At 42.9% G+C, this 13,643-nt stretch overlaps 1 non-coding gene across 1 annotated transcript; it reads right to left on the bottom strand.

Annotated features, from left to right (window-relative positions):
* Window positions 1-7,309: 7,309 nt before the first annotated feature.
* On the bottom strand, window positions 7,310-7,416 carry LOC133068750 (U6 spliceosomal RNA). Its single transcript, XR_009695697.1, has one exon. It is a non-coding gene; the product is annotated as a U6 spliceosomal RNA (small nuclear RNA).
* Between the last annotated feature and the right edge of the window lie 6,227 nt (window positions 7,417-13,643).

Below are 13,643 nucleotides of genomic sequence, written 5' to 3'. Positions count from 1 at the left end.
CAGAACACACTACACTCTCATTTAATTTTTTTTTCTTATATTTGATATAGAATCTTCCCTATCTTCAAATATGTATTCAAATTAGATGAGCTCAGGGAGCAAGAAAAAATTTGGAGATTCTTGGGCCCAAAAGTAAATTTTAAAATATAGGCTAAGATATGGACAAAACAGACTAAATAATACTGCATAAATACTTTAAAAAGGGGGGGGGGACTACTTCAGGAATGGTGACTCTAAATACAATATTTAGGACAGACCTGTTTTGGGGTCCCTACAATTACTTTACTGTGAAATAGTTTAGATCCAAAAAAGCTCAGGAGGACAATGCAAACTCTTGTACACACCAGTAAGCTTCATCATTTCTTAAAAATTTTCTTCAGATTTAAGAAATGTGTCATTACAAACATGGTGGAAGCCCCCTGCCAAACCTCCTCAATCCTATTCCCCGGCCTCCTTCCCCTTGGTGAGAAGTAACAAAGTAAACAGTATCATAGTTTGCCTAACCTTTCACAGCTTGATTTTTTTGTCTCAATACTATGTTTCTGAAAATCCATGTTGATAGATGCAGTTCTAACCCATTCAATCTTATGACTCCAGAGTAATCCAATTTATAAATATAGCCTGATTCATCAATTCTTTTCATTTTTTTATTGATCAATTTTCTTAAAAGCCTATGAAGATTTATGTTGGTTCTGCAATGAGCAATCTTATACTGTCACCTACGGTACTACAATTCCAGGCTTCCTTGGTGGCTCAGAATACATTTGTAATGCAGGAGACATGGGTTCAATCTCTGTATCAGGAAGATCCCCAAAGGAAATGGCAACCCACTCCAGCATTCTAGACTGGGAAATCCATGGACAGAGGAGCTTGGTAGGCCACAGTCCATGAAGTTACAAAGAGTCGGACTCAACTGAGTGACTGAACAACTACAACCAAGGTTACACTTGCACTCATTTGCTGGGATACGTACTCTAGTGAGACTGCTCTGTTGTGGACATTGAGAGCTTCACTAGTACCAGATAATGACAAACTGTCATTTTAAGGTGGAATACCAATTTTCATTCCCTTTAGTAGTGCAAAAAACTTCTTGTTTTTACACATCAAGGCCAATATTTGGCATTTTTAAACTAAAAATTTCCCACTCTGAAGAATGTGAAATATCTTTGTATTTTTTGCATTTTTGTTAGTGAAGTTAATATTTTCATGTTTTAGACTATGCAGGTTTCTCTTCTGTGAATTTCCTGTTCATACCGTTTTCCCATTCTTCTATTAGTTCACTTTGCTTTTGTTTTATTGTATTTCAATATCTCATACACTAATTCCTTATTGGTTATATTTATTATTAAGATTTTCTCCCACTCTATGCTTTTCGTTTTTTTTGCTGACACCACAGGGCATGCATGCAGGATCCTAGTTCCCCCACGAGAGATCAAACCCCGACCCCTGCAGTTGAAGTGCAGTGTCTTAACCACTGGACCGTCAGACTAAGTCCCCATAGTATACATTTGTATGATACAAAGGTGTTTGCTTAACCTGCTTGAATTTATATTTTCCTTTGTAACTTATGCCCTTTGTATCTTAGTTAAGGACACGAACATCACCCAGAGATCATACAGATATTCTGTATATTCTTTTTCTAAATGCTTTAAGATTTACTTTTCATAAGTAGATTTTAATCCACCTGGAATTTATTCTTGAGTGGATTGACATTTTCTAATATTTTCCCTTTGGATATTAATAATCATATTTGAACCCCATGTATTAAATGTTCATCCTTTCTCCACCAATTTTTAAACTGCGGTATGGCTGACATTCAGTCACAAGGACCCCTCCAGTTGCCTTTTACAGTCGTATCTCCTTTCCACCCACCCCCACTTCTTCTTTAATATCAGGCCATTACTGATCTGTTCTACATGTCTATAATCTTTGCAATTCAAGGATATTACAGACAGTTCCGGCAGGGAGCCCGGTGAGAAGCGGATGGCGGCCTTCAACCCGGCGCCCTCCAGGTCCTGTGGCCTCCTGCCGGTGAATTAGGGGCCCCCGGGCCGGGACCTCCTGCGGGCGGGCGAACCGGGGGCCCCTGGGCTGGGACCCCCGGTGGGTAGGTGAACTGGGGGCGCACTCACTCGACAGCTTGGGCTGTCTTGCGGGGCCTCAGAGCTCTCACCACCGCCACCCAGTGGAAGCCGCAGCAAACCTCACCCTCACCTCTGCAGCCTAATGGCGGCGGCCGCTCAGCGCCCGGATGTCGCTGACCAGCCACTGGGTTCCTTCGCCCAAGGCTGCAGGGCTTAGGCCAAGCCTCCGCCAGGCCCTCGCGGGTGGGTGTGGACGCCTTGGACCCGCGCGGATCCGGTACCTGAGGCGACCGCTCACGCGTGGAGACTGACGGAGACCTTAAGGGCTGGGAAGGTGAGCGGAGCCGCGGTGGGCGACGGTTAGAAATCAACGGTTCGGCAGTTGGTGGTGGTTCTACCAAGACCCTGACGTCGAAAGATATTAATAGAAATGGTGGGATAACTTACCGCATGCAGCCAATAGGAACTGCCTGTCGCCCTTTGGGAAGACTTACTGTCCATTTATAGAAGGCCTGTGTCTATAATATGAAAAAGCTGCTCTCAACTTTTCACTCAACCTTGCAAAAGGAAACTCACACTGTATCTAGGCCTTCTAGATATGAAGAGGTTGCTGAAGTATGATAAAGTCAAGTTAGAAAATCATATATCTTGTAAATGCCCATTTGTGGTTTTTTTTTTTAACCACAGAAAAGACTTATCTTCTGGAAATAATTTTTCTAAATGGAGTTGTTTGACCACTGTAAAATAGTAAAAAAGTTAGATTAAAAGTCACACAGACTTGATGCAACAAAGATTGTCCTAGATGCATCAACCAAGGTAGGAATCCTAAAGGAAAAGACTGACAGATTTAACTACATTAAAATAGAAACACACATAGCATTTTCTATCTCACCTATAGATAAAGGGATAAGTATGTGAATATCCAGGCTTCCCGGGTGGCACTAGTAGTAAAGAATCTGCCTGCCAATGCAGGAGACGTAAGAGAGGCAGGTTCTATCCCTGGCTCAGGAACATCCCCTAGACAAGGAAATGGCTACGCACTCACTCTAATAGTCTTGCCTGGGAAATCCCATGGACAGAGCCTGGCAGGCTACAGTCCATGCAGTTGCAAAGAGTCAGACATGACTTAGTGACTAAACAACACCAACAAATGTGAATATCCACACGAAAATGCACTAGTAAAAGCACAAGCATATGGGCTGGAAGAAAACCCACCAAAGTGCCTCTAAGGATGGTGGGAACAGGACAAGGAGTGAAGGCTGTTAGGGAAACACACAGAAGGAATACCAACGGAACATTTTATTCTCCTCCTACCCCTCCCATAAAAAAATCTGACACAAACATGACAAAACATTCAATTTGATGAAGTCAGGTGGTGATGAAGTCAGAATGGATGTTAGTTTTCTCCGAATTTCTATGGATTTTGAAATTTCTTTTAAAAAATTTGGGGATAAAAGGCAATAATTAGAGAAGAATGTAAGCCTTACCAAATTTAATACAGGTAAGTGTGTCCATGCCTAGGAAGGGAATCAGAGGTTAATTAAATCAGAGGTAGTTACAGCCACTACCTCTAGGTGGAAGGATACTGAGCTATTTTACTTCTTTTGTATTTGTGTCTCTGCATTTTGTAAAGTTCTTTTGTAAAGCCAAAACTTTAATATTTTAATCAAAAACAGGCAAGCAAACAAAACCACAACCTGTTGACATACAGAAAATCTCAAGTCAGACAGGACTTCATAGGTGAGTTCTACGTTAGAGGCCAGGAGAGTTTATGCAGGAAACCCTGACATCTAATAAACTGAAGCAAGGGACTCCACTAGATATTACACAGATTTACTTAAGCCTTTAGGCCAAGTTAGCTCATCCAACCAAAAAAAACAAAAAACAAATTAAGAGCAGGACCTGTAGAAAGGACCTTCAAATGTGAAATGAAGAAATAATGACTCCTAATAAGGAGGAGGTTTTCCAATGATTTTCACCCACATCTCACCCATCAGCGGGTTTCTGGCTTCTTACCAAGTCATCTATTTATAGCACAGTAAGCAGCCCTACTAGAGGCAATATTTCAGCAAGAGTCAAGTGAAAGGAAAGTATAAATATCTGGCAACTGACCAAGTCTGTCATTGGGAATAAGGGCTAATTAAACCCATATTATTTACTGTTCTAATTAGACCACTGTTCAGTTCAATTTTCCACGCGAGATGTCACCAAACAGAACTGTGTCCTGTCTATAACATAATATAAAATGAAGTTTTAATTCATAAAAAATACAATAAGCAGTTTAATACATTCATCTGGGCTTTTAGGTTGGTGAATTCAAATCATTTTAGGTAAACATTTAAAATATACACAGCTGAAAATGATTTTTCATTTTGTCATGATATACTGATATGTTGAATGTAAAAAGTTGAAAAACATCATCATATATTTTTTTTTTTGGATGGGTGACATTTTATAGATGTTCAATTAACGTTTGATATGTTAATATATAAATTAAGATGTCATAACACAATGTCATTCAAACAATAAATGGTAATAAAAGTATCTGAAAATTTGCCCAACTGTCTTTCTCATTAAAATATCTTCAATACAAAAAATAATGTAGGGGGGCAGCTATGTCATAAGATATAAAATCTTGTGGTAACTCTACTTTGTGAAGGAACTCAGATACCTCAGAATGGAGTTGTCCTGTAGGAAATGAAAACAATGTCATTGTATTGCATCTACTCATCAAACAGATGAGCTCTTTCAGTTTTCCAAGGAATGATGCCAAGGATGTTCCCATTCTTCTCACCTTTGCTCTCTGCTCTATTCATCATATATTTTTAAATGAAAGTTGAAAGTTCATTGCAATATTGTTTTAATTTGTTTTTATTCCCACTCTTCCATCTATTCAGTTTGTAGTTAGAGTCAGGTTCCTTTCCATAACTTCTCCACCTTTACTTACCAAAGAAAAGTATTTTGATTCTAAAATAACTAAAATAGGCAAGTTGTATAGGCAGGTCTTTGATTTCTCTGATTGAATCAGTAAGATATTTTTTTTCCCCTAAGAAAACAGAGAGAAAATGACATCTCAAGAGGAGTCCTCAAGTTTTTCTCCTCTCCCTGGTCACGAAGATGTTAGATTTTGCTTTGAAATGGTACTGCTATTTCCTACCAGGCAATCTTCCTGCCATCTCATCAGTCTTCTTTTTCCAAAGAGTAGCAATGATATTCTCAATTTCCACTTTTCATCTCTTCCATGTGATGCCAACAGCATGATGATAATGATAATAACACAAACATTTAGAAAAACAAAATCTCTCTTGGACCTGAACAAACTGTCACAGAGTCTTTTCTGAACATTTATATTTGTGTGTTTTCTTCCTCATAGTGACAGAGAGCCTGCTTCCCTGAAACTTTTAGCCTTCTAGAGCAGTGGACGGTGAGTCTCCATCCTCTGCTACAGAAGAACTATTCTTGAGATTTCTCAAACTAGCTGGTACCTTCAAGAATGCAGACAAGGTCAAATGCTGAGAAGTGTTAAGCAGGCTAAAGTGTTGAGAGTCAGTTATGCCTAGCACTGAGGAAGTCACTGGTATTTTTGTGAACAGTTTCATTGTCATGATGAAACAAACAAAAATGAGAGCAGGCAGTCGGGGGGCCAGCAGGCAACTAAAGGAGAAGGGAGTGTAATGCAGCTTTGACAGCTGGGTTTTCTTTTTGTTTTTGTAATCCAAGTGACTGACTTAAGCTTTGCTGCCAAGGCACGCACTTTGAAGAGGCTGTCTTCAATAAACACACTGCCAGCCACACAACTAGATAAAAAAGCCTGGCTCCACCTCCCCCTGCTCCATCCCAGAATGAGGCACCTTACCGCAAGCAAGTAAATTTCTTGTGTTAATTATTTTTAAAAATGGAGGTTTATGTGGTGAAACTATTGAAAAGTCCTGGACTTGGGGATGAATTCAAAAGTCAAAGTGAAAGAAACAAACCTAATATGGAGTTAGATTTTATTGTTGTTGTACAGTTGCTCAGTCCTGTCCGACTCTTCGCGACCCCATGGACTGCAGCACGCCAGGATTCCCTGTCCATCACCACCTCCTGGAGCTTACTTAAACTCATGTCCATCGAGTCAGTGATGCCATCCAACCATCTCCTCTGTCATCCCCTTCTCCTCCTGCCCTCAATCTTTCCCAGAGTCAGGGTCTTTTCTAATGAGTCAGCTCTTCACATCAGGTGGCCATTATTGGCCCTTCAACTTCAGTATTAGACCTCCGATGAACACTCAGGATTGATTTCTGTGACGGTTTCGCACTGAATAATTCTCACAAAAACACAGGATAATGAGAGACAGTGCAGGGGGAGTTGCAGAAGAGCAACTCCCAAGAAAACGCTATATGTATGTGCGTTACTCACTCAGTCGTGTTGGACTGTTTGTGACCCCACGGACTATAGCCCGCCAGGCTCTCTGTACATGGGCTTCTGCAGGCAAGAATACTGGAGTGGGTTGCTGTTCCCTTCTCCAGGGGATCTTCTCGACTCAGGGATCAAACCTGAGTCTCCCTCATTGCAGGCAGATTCTTTACCATCTGAGTCAGCAGGGAAGTCCCAAATCCATGAAAGTGAAAGTCGCTCAGTCAATCTTTAACTAAGAGCAGTACAGCAAGACAGAGATCAGAACTCTGGGATTAAGGATCCTCCTGAAAGTCTGAAGGTAATAACATGAGAGTTGTAAAGAAAGGTCTTTGAAGATAAGGGAGTTTGTTCTCCATGCAGAACAGTATCTAGCTAATGCTGACATGTCAGCCAGAACTTCTGACTTAAGGGCAGGGGAAAGAGCAAGCAAGGACGAGAGAAAGAGTAAGATTAAATTCCAGGAGACATTTCTGAGAAAGCAGCAACACATGGTTCCCCTAGATTTCCTTTAAGATTGACTGGTTTGATCTCCTTGCAGTCCAAGGGACTCTCAAGAGTCTTCTCCAACACCACAGTTCAAAAGCATCAATTCTTTGGCATTCAGCCTTCTTTATGGTCCAACTCTCACATCCACACATGACTGCAGGAAAAACCATTGCTTTGACTACACTGACCTTTGTTGGCAAAGCAATGTCTCTGCTTTTTATTTATTTGTTTGTTTGTTTTTCATTTATTTTTATTAGTTGGAGGCTAATTACTTTATAATATTGTACTGGTTTTTGCCATACATTGACATGAATCAGCCATGGATTTACATGTGTTCCCCAAAAAATATGGAACGCTTCACGAATTTGCGTGTCATCCTTGCGCAGGGGCCATGCTAATCTTCTCTGTATCATTCCAATTTTAGCATATGTGCTGCCGAAGCGAGCACCGTCTCTGCTTTTTAATATGCTGTCTGGGTTTGTCATAGCTTTTCTTCCAAGGAATTAGATTTATTCTTTCCTATTACATGAACATGGACAAGTTTCTTACCATCTCTAAATTACTTTCTTGATGTGTGTGTGTGCTAAGTCACTTCAGTCGTGTCTGGCTCTGTGTGATTCTCTGGACTATAGCCCACAAGGCCCCTCTGTCCATGAGATTCTTCAGGCAAGAAAACTGGAGTGGGTTGCTATTTCCTTCTCCAGGGGATCTCCCTGACCCGGATCAAACCTGGGTCTCTTATGTCTCCTCCATTGGTAGGCAGGTTCTCTACCACTAGCACCACCTGGGAAGTCCACTTTCATGATAGTTACTTTTTTTTTTTTTTGACTGCACCTCATGTCATGTGGGATCTAGTTCCTTGACCAGGGATCAAACCTGCACCCCCTGTGCTGAAAGCCCGGAGTCTTAACCACTGGACCACTAGGGAAGTTCCCTCTAGATAGTTACTTTTAAATGGTGGTGGGGCAGGGGGAGATGGGGGGAGAATGTATAGATAAAAATCAAGCCAATGTGACAAAATGTTAGCAATTGGTGGAGATCTAGGTTATAAGTGTACAGTACTTACATGCTTTGTATTGTTCTATCAACATTTCTGTAGGTATGACTTTTTTCAAAACAGAAGAATAAAGCTGAGAATAATGGTAGTGGTAAAGAATGGTAAATAGTAAATAGTGGTAAAATAGAGCTAGTAGTAAAGGACCTGCCTGCCAATGCAGGAGACATAAGAGACACAGGTTCAATCCCTGGGTCGGGAAGATTCCCTGGAGGTAGGCATGGCAACCCACTCCAGTATTCTTGCCTGGAGAATCCCATGGACAGAGGGGCCTTGTGGGCTACAGTCCATAGTGTCTCAAAGAGTCACAGGCAACTGAAGTGAGTTAGCACACACACGAGGGAGGGGCATGGTTGATTGTTGCAAATGTCTTGGTGTAGGTGTCCTTTGTTCCCACAGCTATCCAGGTAGATCAGGTCACCTTATTCCTATAGATCTCCAACAGGACAAATGTTATTCTCTGCTCTGCAACTTTTTATTTTTATACAAAAGGAAAAGTGTTATACCCTTAAAGGTCAGAGCCTTTGGGCTCTGAGAATGGGCTATCCTGTGTATTTCAGGTTATGGCAACATTCTTAATGCATTCAATAGAACACAAAGGCTAAACTAAAAGAAACAGATCTAATACGAAATGAGATTTATTCTTCCCTGTTACATGGACATGGACAAGATTCTTACTGTCTCTAAGTTTCTTTCTTGATAGTTAAAAAAGAAGAAGCAGCTATGCCTTGCACCTTCCCTAATTATTTTGTGAACACCAGTCATGGTAACAGATATAAAGTGCTTTGCAAACAGCAGAGCCCTTCCTGGGCACAAAAGGTCACCCATGTGATTATTTGGGCAGCACCAAGTGGTCCTAGATCACCTGGCCAAGCCTCTTGCCTTTGGCTGTCTCAACTCCAGCCAATCTCTGCTGCCACAGCCACCTTAACATGCATATGCATGAGTAGCTTCCTGGCTTCTCTACTCAGAGCATCACTGCAGACACACAGACCTGGTCCTGAGAACTGGAGGGCAGAGCAACTCACACAGCAGACTCCTGCCTGCCTGCTTCTCAGAGCCCTGTCCACCCCTCCTGATTCCTGGCAGTCAGCCAGCTCCCATGAAACCACCGAAGGCATCCCAGCATTCTAGAAGCATCCAGAGAAACGCCAACCAGCACAACTTCTTTCAGGAGTCCCTGCTGCTCAGGTGAGCTGTCCTGCCCATCCACCGGGCAGTGAAGGCAGGTGTGTGAGCGGGGAAAGCCTGGGTCCCCCTTGCTTGCATCTCACCAGAGGACCAAGTCCCCATCCTTCTGGGTTCTCCTTCAGAATAAGCTCAGAAACTCCTTTTTCCAGGTCCTTGTCTATCAAGAGAGGCAACCTCAGCCATGTGCAAAGAGGATGGTGTCTCTATCTACTTCTGATCGGCATCCAAAATCTTACACCCCAACCTGCCTTTATTGCTGGCCAAACCTACAGACGTGCTTTATCTGTTTTCTCTTCTCTTTACTCCATCAGCAACATCAAGAGAGAGCAGCCGATACATCTGTCATAAATATGAGGTTTCTGTTGGAATATAGACTGGTTAGAAGTGGGGAAGTGTTACTCGAATTTGTTAAACATTTACAAAGGTACATTAAAACCTCTGTAAATTTAGAGAAAATGGAGAAAATTCTCCTTGGAGTAAGTAAAACAATCTGAATTAGAAAAAACAAAGGAATTATTTCCCCTTACCTTTAAGTGCTTCCTTGAACAAAATAGCCACAGCACGATACTCTTTATCCACTCCTGAAAAGTTGTATTAGGGTGCATGTGTCCTTTTGAATTAAGCTTTGAATTAAGCACCGGAAGCTCAGCTCAGGTGCTCTGTGTTGACCTAGATGGGTGGATGGGAGGTGGGGAGGGAGGAAGGTCCAAGGGGGAGGGGATATATGTATACTTAGAACTGATTCACTTCATTGTACAGCAGAAACTGTTACTGAATCCAGGCTAACTCAGTTCACCACAGGATAGGCCGATGAATCCGAGAGAGGAAGCGTTGAGGCAAGGAACAGATTTTAGCTGGGGAGCCAGCTGACGGAGAAGATGCCATGCTACCGCCTCAAAATGAGCATCTTGTCAGGGCCCTGGTTGCCAGGTTCTTTCATACATCAGAGATGGGGGGTGGGGGGAGGTGAGGAAACCGAATTAAAAGACTATTTAATCCTTGCAAATGTCCCCTGGAATGGGAAGCCTCAGGCAGGGGGATGTGTTTCACTTGCTTGCAGTCCTTCACAGGCGGGAGGGCAGCTCAGGTTATCTCCCTGAAGCAGGCCATTAGGTATATAACAAAAAAGGGTTAAAGTCACAGAAACAGATCCAACATAAATTCAAAATTAACCCTTCCTGGTTACAAAACTAACCCAACATTGTAAAGCAGTTGTATTCCAATAGATATATAATATGTAACATTACAGAAAAAAATTTGCATTAGAATTAGTGTATTCATTTTCACTGGGAATAAATGTTGCTACATGTTGGAAAGTTGTTCTCCTTAGACAGTAACTAATACCCTGAAATATTTGCCCATGGAAATTTGCTTAGCTAATTTCTTGTTCATAGAAATGGCTGCCTGTTTCCCATCATTATCTCAGATTTAAAATGAATCCAAGCAGGATTGCGCGGTGGGGTGGGGGGGGGTGGTCTCTAGATGAGATAATTTGGTTTTTATTTATTTTACATCCAGAGTTAGGGGGCAGAAGGACTCCTTTCTTTAAAATCAAGCTGATTGGGGCAGGAGCCAAGATGGCGGAGGAGTAGGACGGGGAGACCACTTTCTCTCCTACAGATTCATCAAAAGAATAACTGAACACAGAGCAAACTTCGCAAAACAACTTCTGATCGCTAGCTGAGGTCATCAGGTGCCCAGAAAAGCAGCCCATTGTCTTCGAAAGGAGGTAGGACAAAATATAAACGATAAAAAGTGAGACAAAAGAGCTAAGGACGGAGATCCGTCCCGGGAAGGGAGTCTTAGGCGGCATTGCTTGGGGTAGGATCCGGGCCTGAGTGCCCTGAGGACAATCGGAGGGAGCGTCTGTGAGTTGCCAACATGAACTGTGGGAGACCAAAGGAGAGAGAGTAAATTAACCGGCCCGAACACACTGCCGGCCGTTCGCAGAACAAAGAGACCGAGAGGGTCCAGAGAGGAGCTCGCAGGCTGCGGACCGGCCCAGCTCCGCCAGAGGCAGGAGGCAGGGGGGAGGGGAAGGTCGCAGCGAGACACAGGGCGCAGCACCCGACCGGCGCGGGCGGGGACTGGGGCTGGGGACGCGGAGGGCAGAAGGCGCGCGCACCCGACTGGCGCCAGCGGAAACTGAGACTGGGTCCGCGGAGGGGAGGGGGCGCGCCACACCTGGGGAGAGTTCGCCCACCGAGCCCCTGGCTGCCTGGACCGCTCTGACGGGGAAGGCACAGAGAGCAGGCGCAGCTTTTCCTTCCGCGCTTTTGTGGAACACCCGAGGGCTGGAACCTCGCGCAGCGCGGGGCGCGCTCCATATAGGACAGCCGGGAGCCTGAGCGGCGCAGAAGGAGAGGGCAGCGTCAGCCCCTCCCGGGAGCGCCAGCCCCGCCCCGCGGCGCCGGCCGTCACCACAGCGACAGCCCCTCCCGGCAGCGCAAGCCCCTCCCCGCGGAGCGACGGAACTGGCTACCTGAATGGGAGTCCACCTCCGCCCGCCTGTGTCAGGGCGGAAATGAGGCTCTGAAGAGACCGGCAAACAGAAGCCAAATAAACAAAGGGAACCGCTTCAGAAGGGACTGGTGCAACAGATTAAAATCCCTCTAGGAAACATTGACTACACCGGAGGAGCCTGTAGATATCGAGAAGCGTAAGCTGGAACGAGGAGCTATCTTAAACTGAGCCGAACCCACACTGACCGCAACAGCTCCAGAGAAACTCCTAGATATAATTTTACTTTTTTCTCTTTTTTTATTTTTTTTTCTTTTTTTTCTTTTTTCTTTTTTATTTTTTCTCTCTTATTTTCCTTTAAAATCCCCTATTACCCCCCCATTACTCCTTAACTTTCATTTCCATAGACTTTTACGATTTTTTAATTAGGGGGAAAAAATAAATTGGTTTTTTTTCTTTTTCTTTCTTTTTTTTTTCTCTTTTTTTTCTTTTTCTTTTTTTTTTCTTTCCTTTTTCTCTTCTATTTTCTATTTTTCTTTTTCTCTTTTTTCTTTTAAAGTCCTCTAGTACTCCTCTACTACTCCTTAATTTTCATTTTCAATACACTATAACCTTACAAAAAAAAAAAAAAAAGAAGAGAAGCCCTATTTTTAAACCGAAGATTATTCTCTCCCAATCTTGACTCTCTGTTTTCTACCTCAGAACACCTCTATTTCCTCCTTTCCCCTTCTCTTCCCAATCCAGTTCTGTGAATCTTTGTAGGTGAATGGGCTACGGAGAACATTCTGGGAACAGACAGCTGCGTAGATCTGTCTCTCTCCTCTTGAGTCCCCCTTTTTCTCCTCCTGTTCATCTCTATCTCCCTCCTCCCTCTCCTCTTCTTCATGTGACTCTGTGAACCTCTCTGGGTGTCCCTAACAGGGGAGAATCATTTAGCCATTAACCTAGAAGTTTTCTTATCAGGGCTGTATAGTTGGAGAAGTCCTGAGACTACAGGAAGAATAAAACTGAAATCCAGAGGCAGGAGACTTAAGCCCAAAACCTGAGAACACCAGAAAACTCCTGACTACAAGGAACTTTAAGTAATAAGTGACTGTCCAAAAGCCTCCATACCTACACTGAAACCAACCACCACACAAGAGCCAATAAGTTTTAGAGCAAGACATACCACGCAAATTCTCCAGCAACGCAGGAACATAGCCCTGAACATCAACATACAGGCTGCCCAAGGTCACACCTAACACATAGACCCATCTCAAAACTCATTACTGGGCACTCCATTGCTCTCCAAAGAGAAGAAATCAAGTTCCACGCACCAGAACACTGACGCAAGCTTCCCTAACCAGGAAATCTCAGCAAGCCAATCGTCTAACCCCACCCACTGGGTTAATCCTCCACAACAAAAAGGAACCACAGACCTCCAGAATACAGAAAGCCCACTCCAGATACAGCAATCTAAACAAGATGAAAAGGCAAAGAAATACCCAACAGGTAAAGGAACATGAAAAATGCCCACCAAGTCAAACAAAAGAGGAGGAGATAGGGAATCTACCTGAAAAAGAATTTAGAATAATGATAATAAAAATGATCCAAAATCTTGAAAACAAAATGGAGTTACAGATAAATAGCCTGGAAACAAAGATTGAAAAGATTCAAGAACTGTTTAATAAAGACCTAGAAGAAATAAAAAAGAGTCAATTACAAATGAATAATGCAATGAATGAGATCAAAACACGTTGGAGGGAACCAAGAGTAGAATAACGGAGGCAGAAGATAGGATAAGTGAGGTAGAAGATAAAATGGTGGAAATAAATGAAGCAGAGAGGAAAAAAGAAAAAAGGATCAAAAGAAATGAGGACAACCTCAGGGACCTCTGGGACACTGTGAAACGCCCCAACATTCGAATCATAGGAGTTCCAGAAGAAGAAGACAAAAAGAAAGGCCATGAGAAAATACTCGAGGAGATAATA

The sequence above is a fragment of the Dama dama genome, chromosome 13 (assembly GCF_033118175.1).
Source record: "Dama dama isolate Ldn47 chromosome 13, ASM3311817v1, whole genome shotgun sequence".
Taxonomy (NCBI): Eukaryota; Metazoa; Chordata; class Mammalia; order Artiodactyla; family Cervidae; genus Dama; species Dama dama.
Note: the sequence above shows the minus strand (reverse complement) of the source record. Positions and strands in the feature narration are given on the sequence as shown.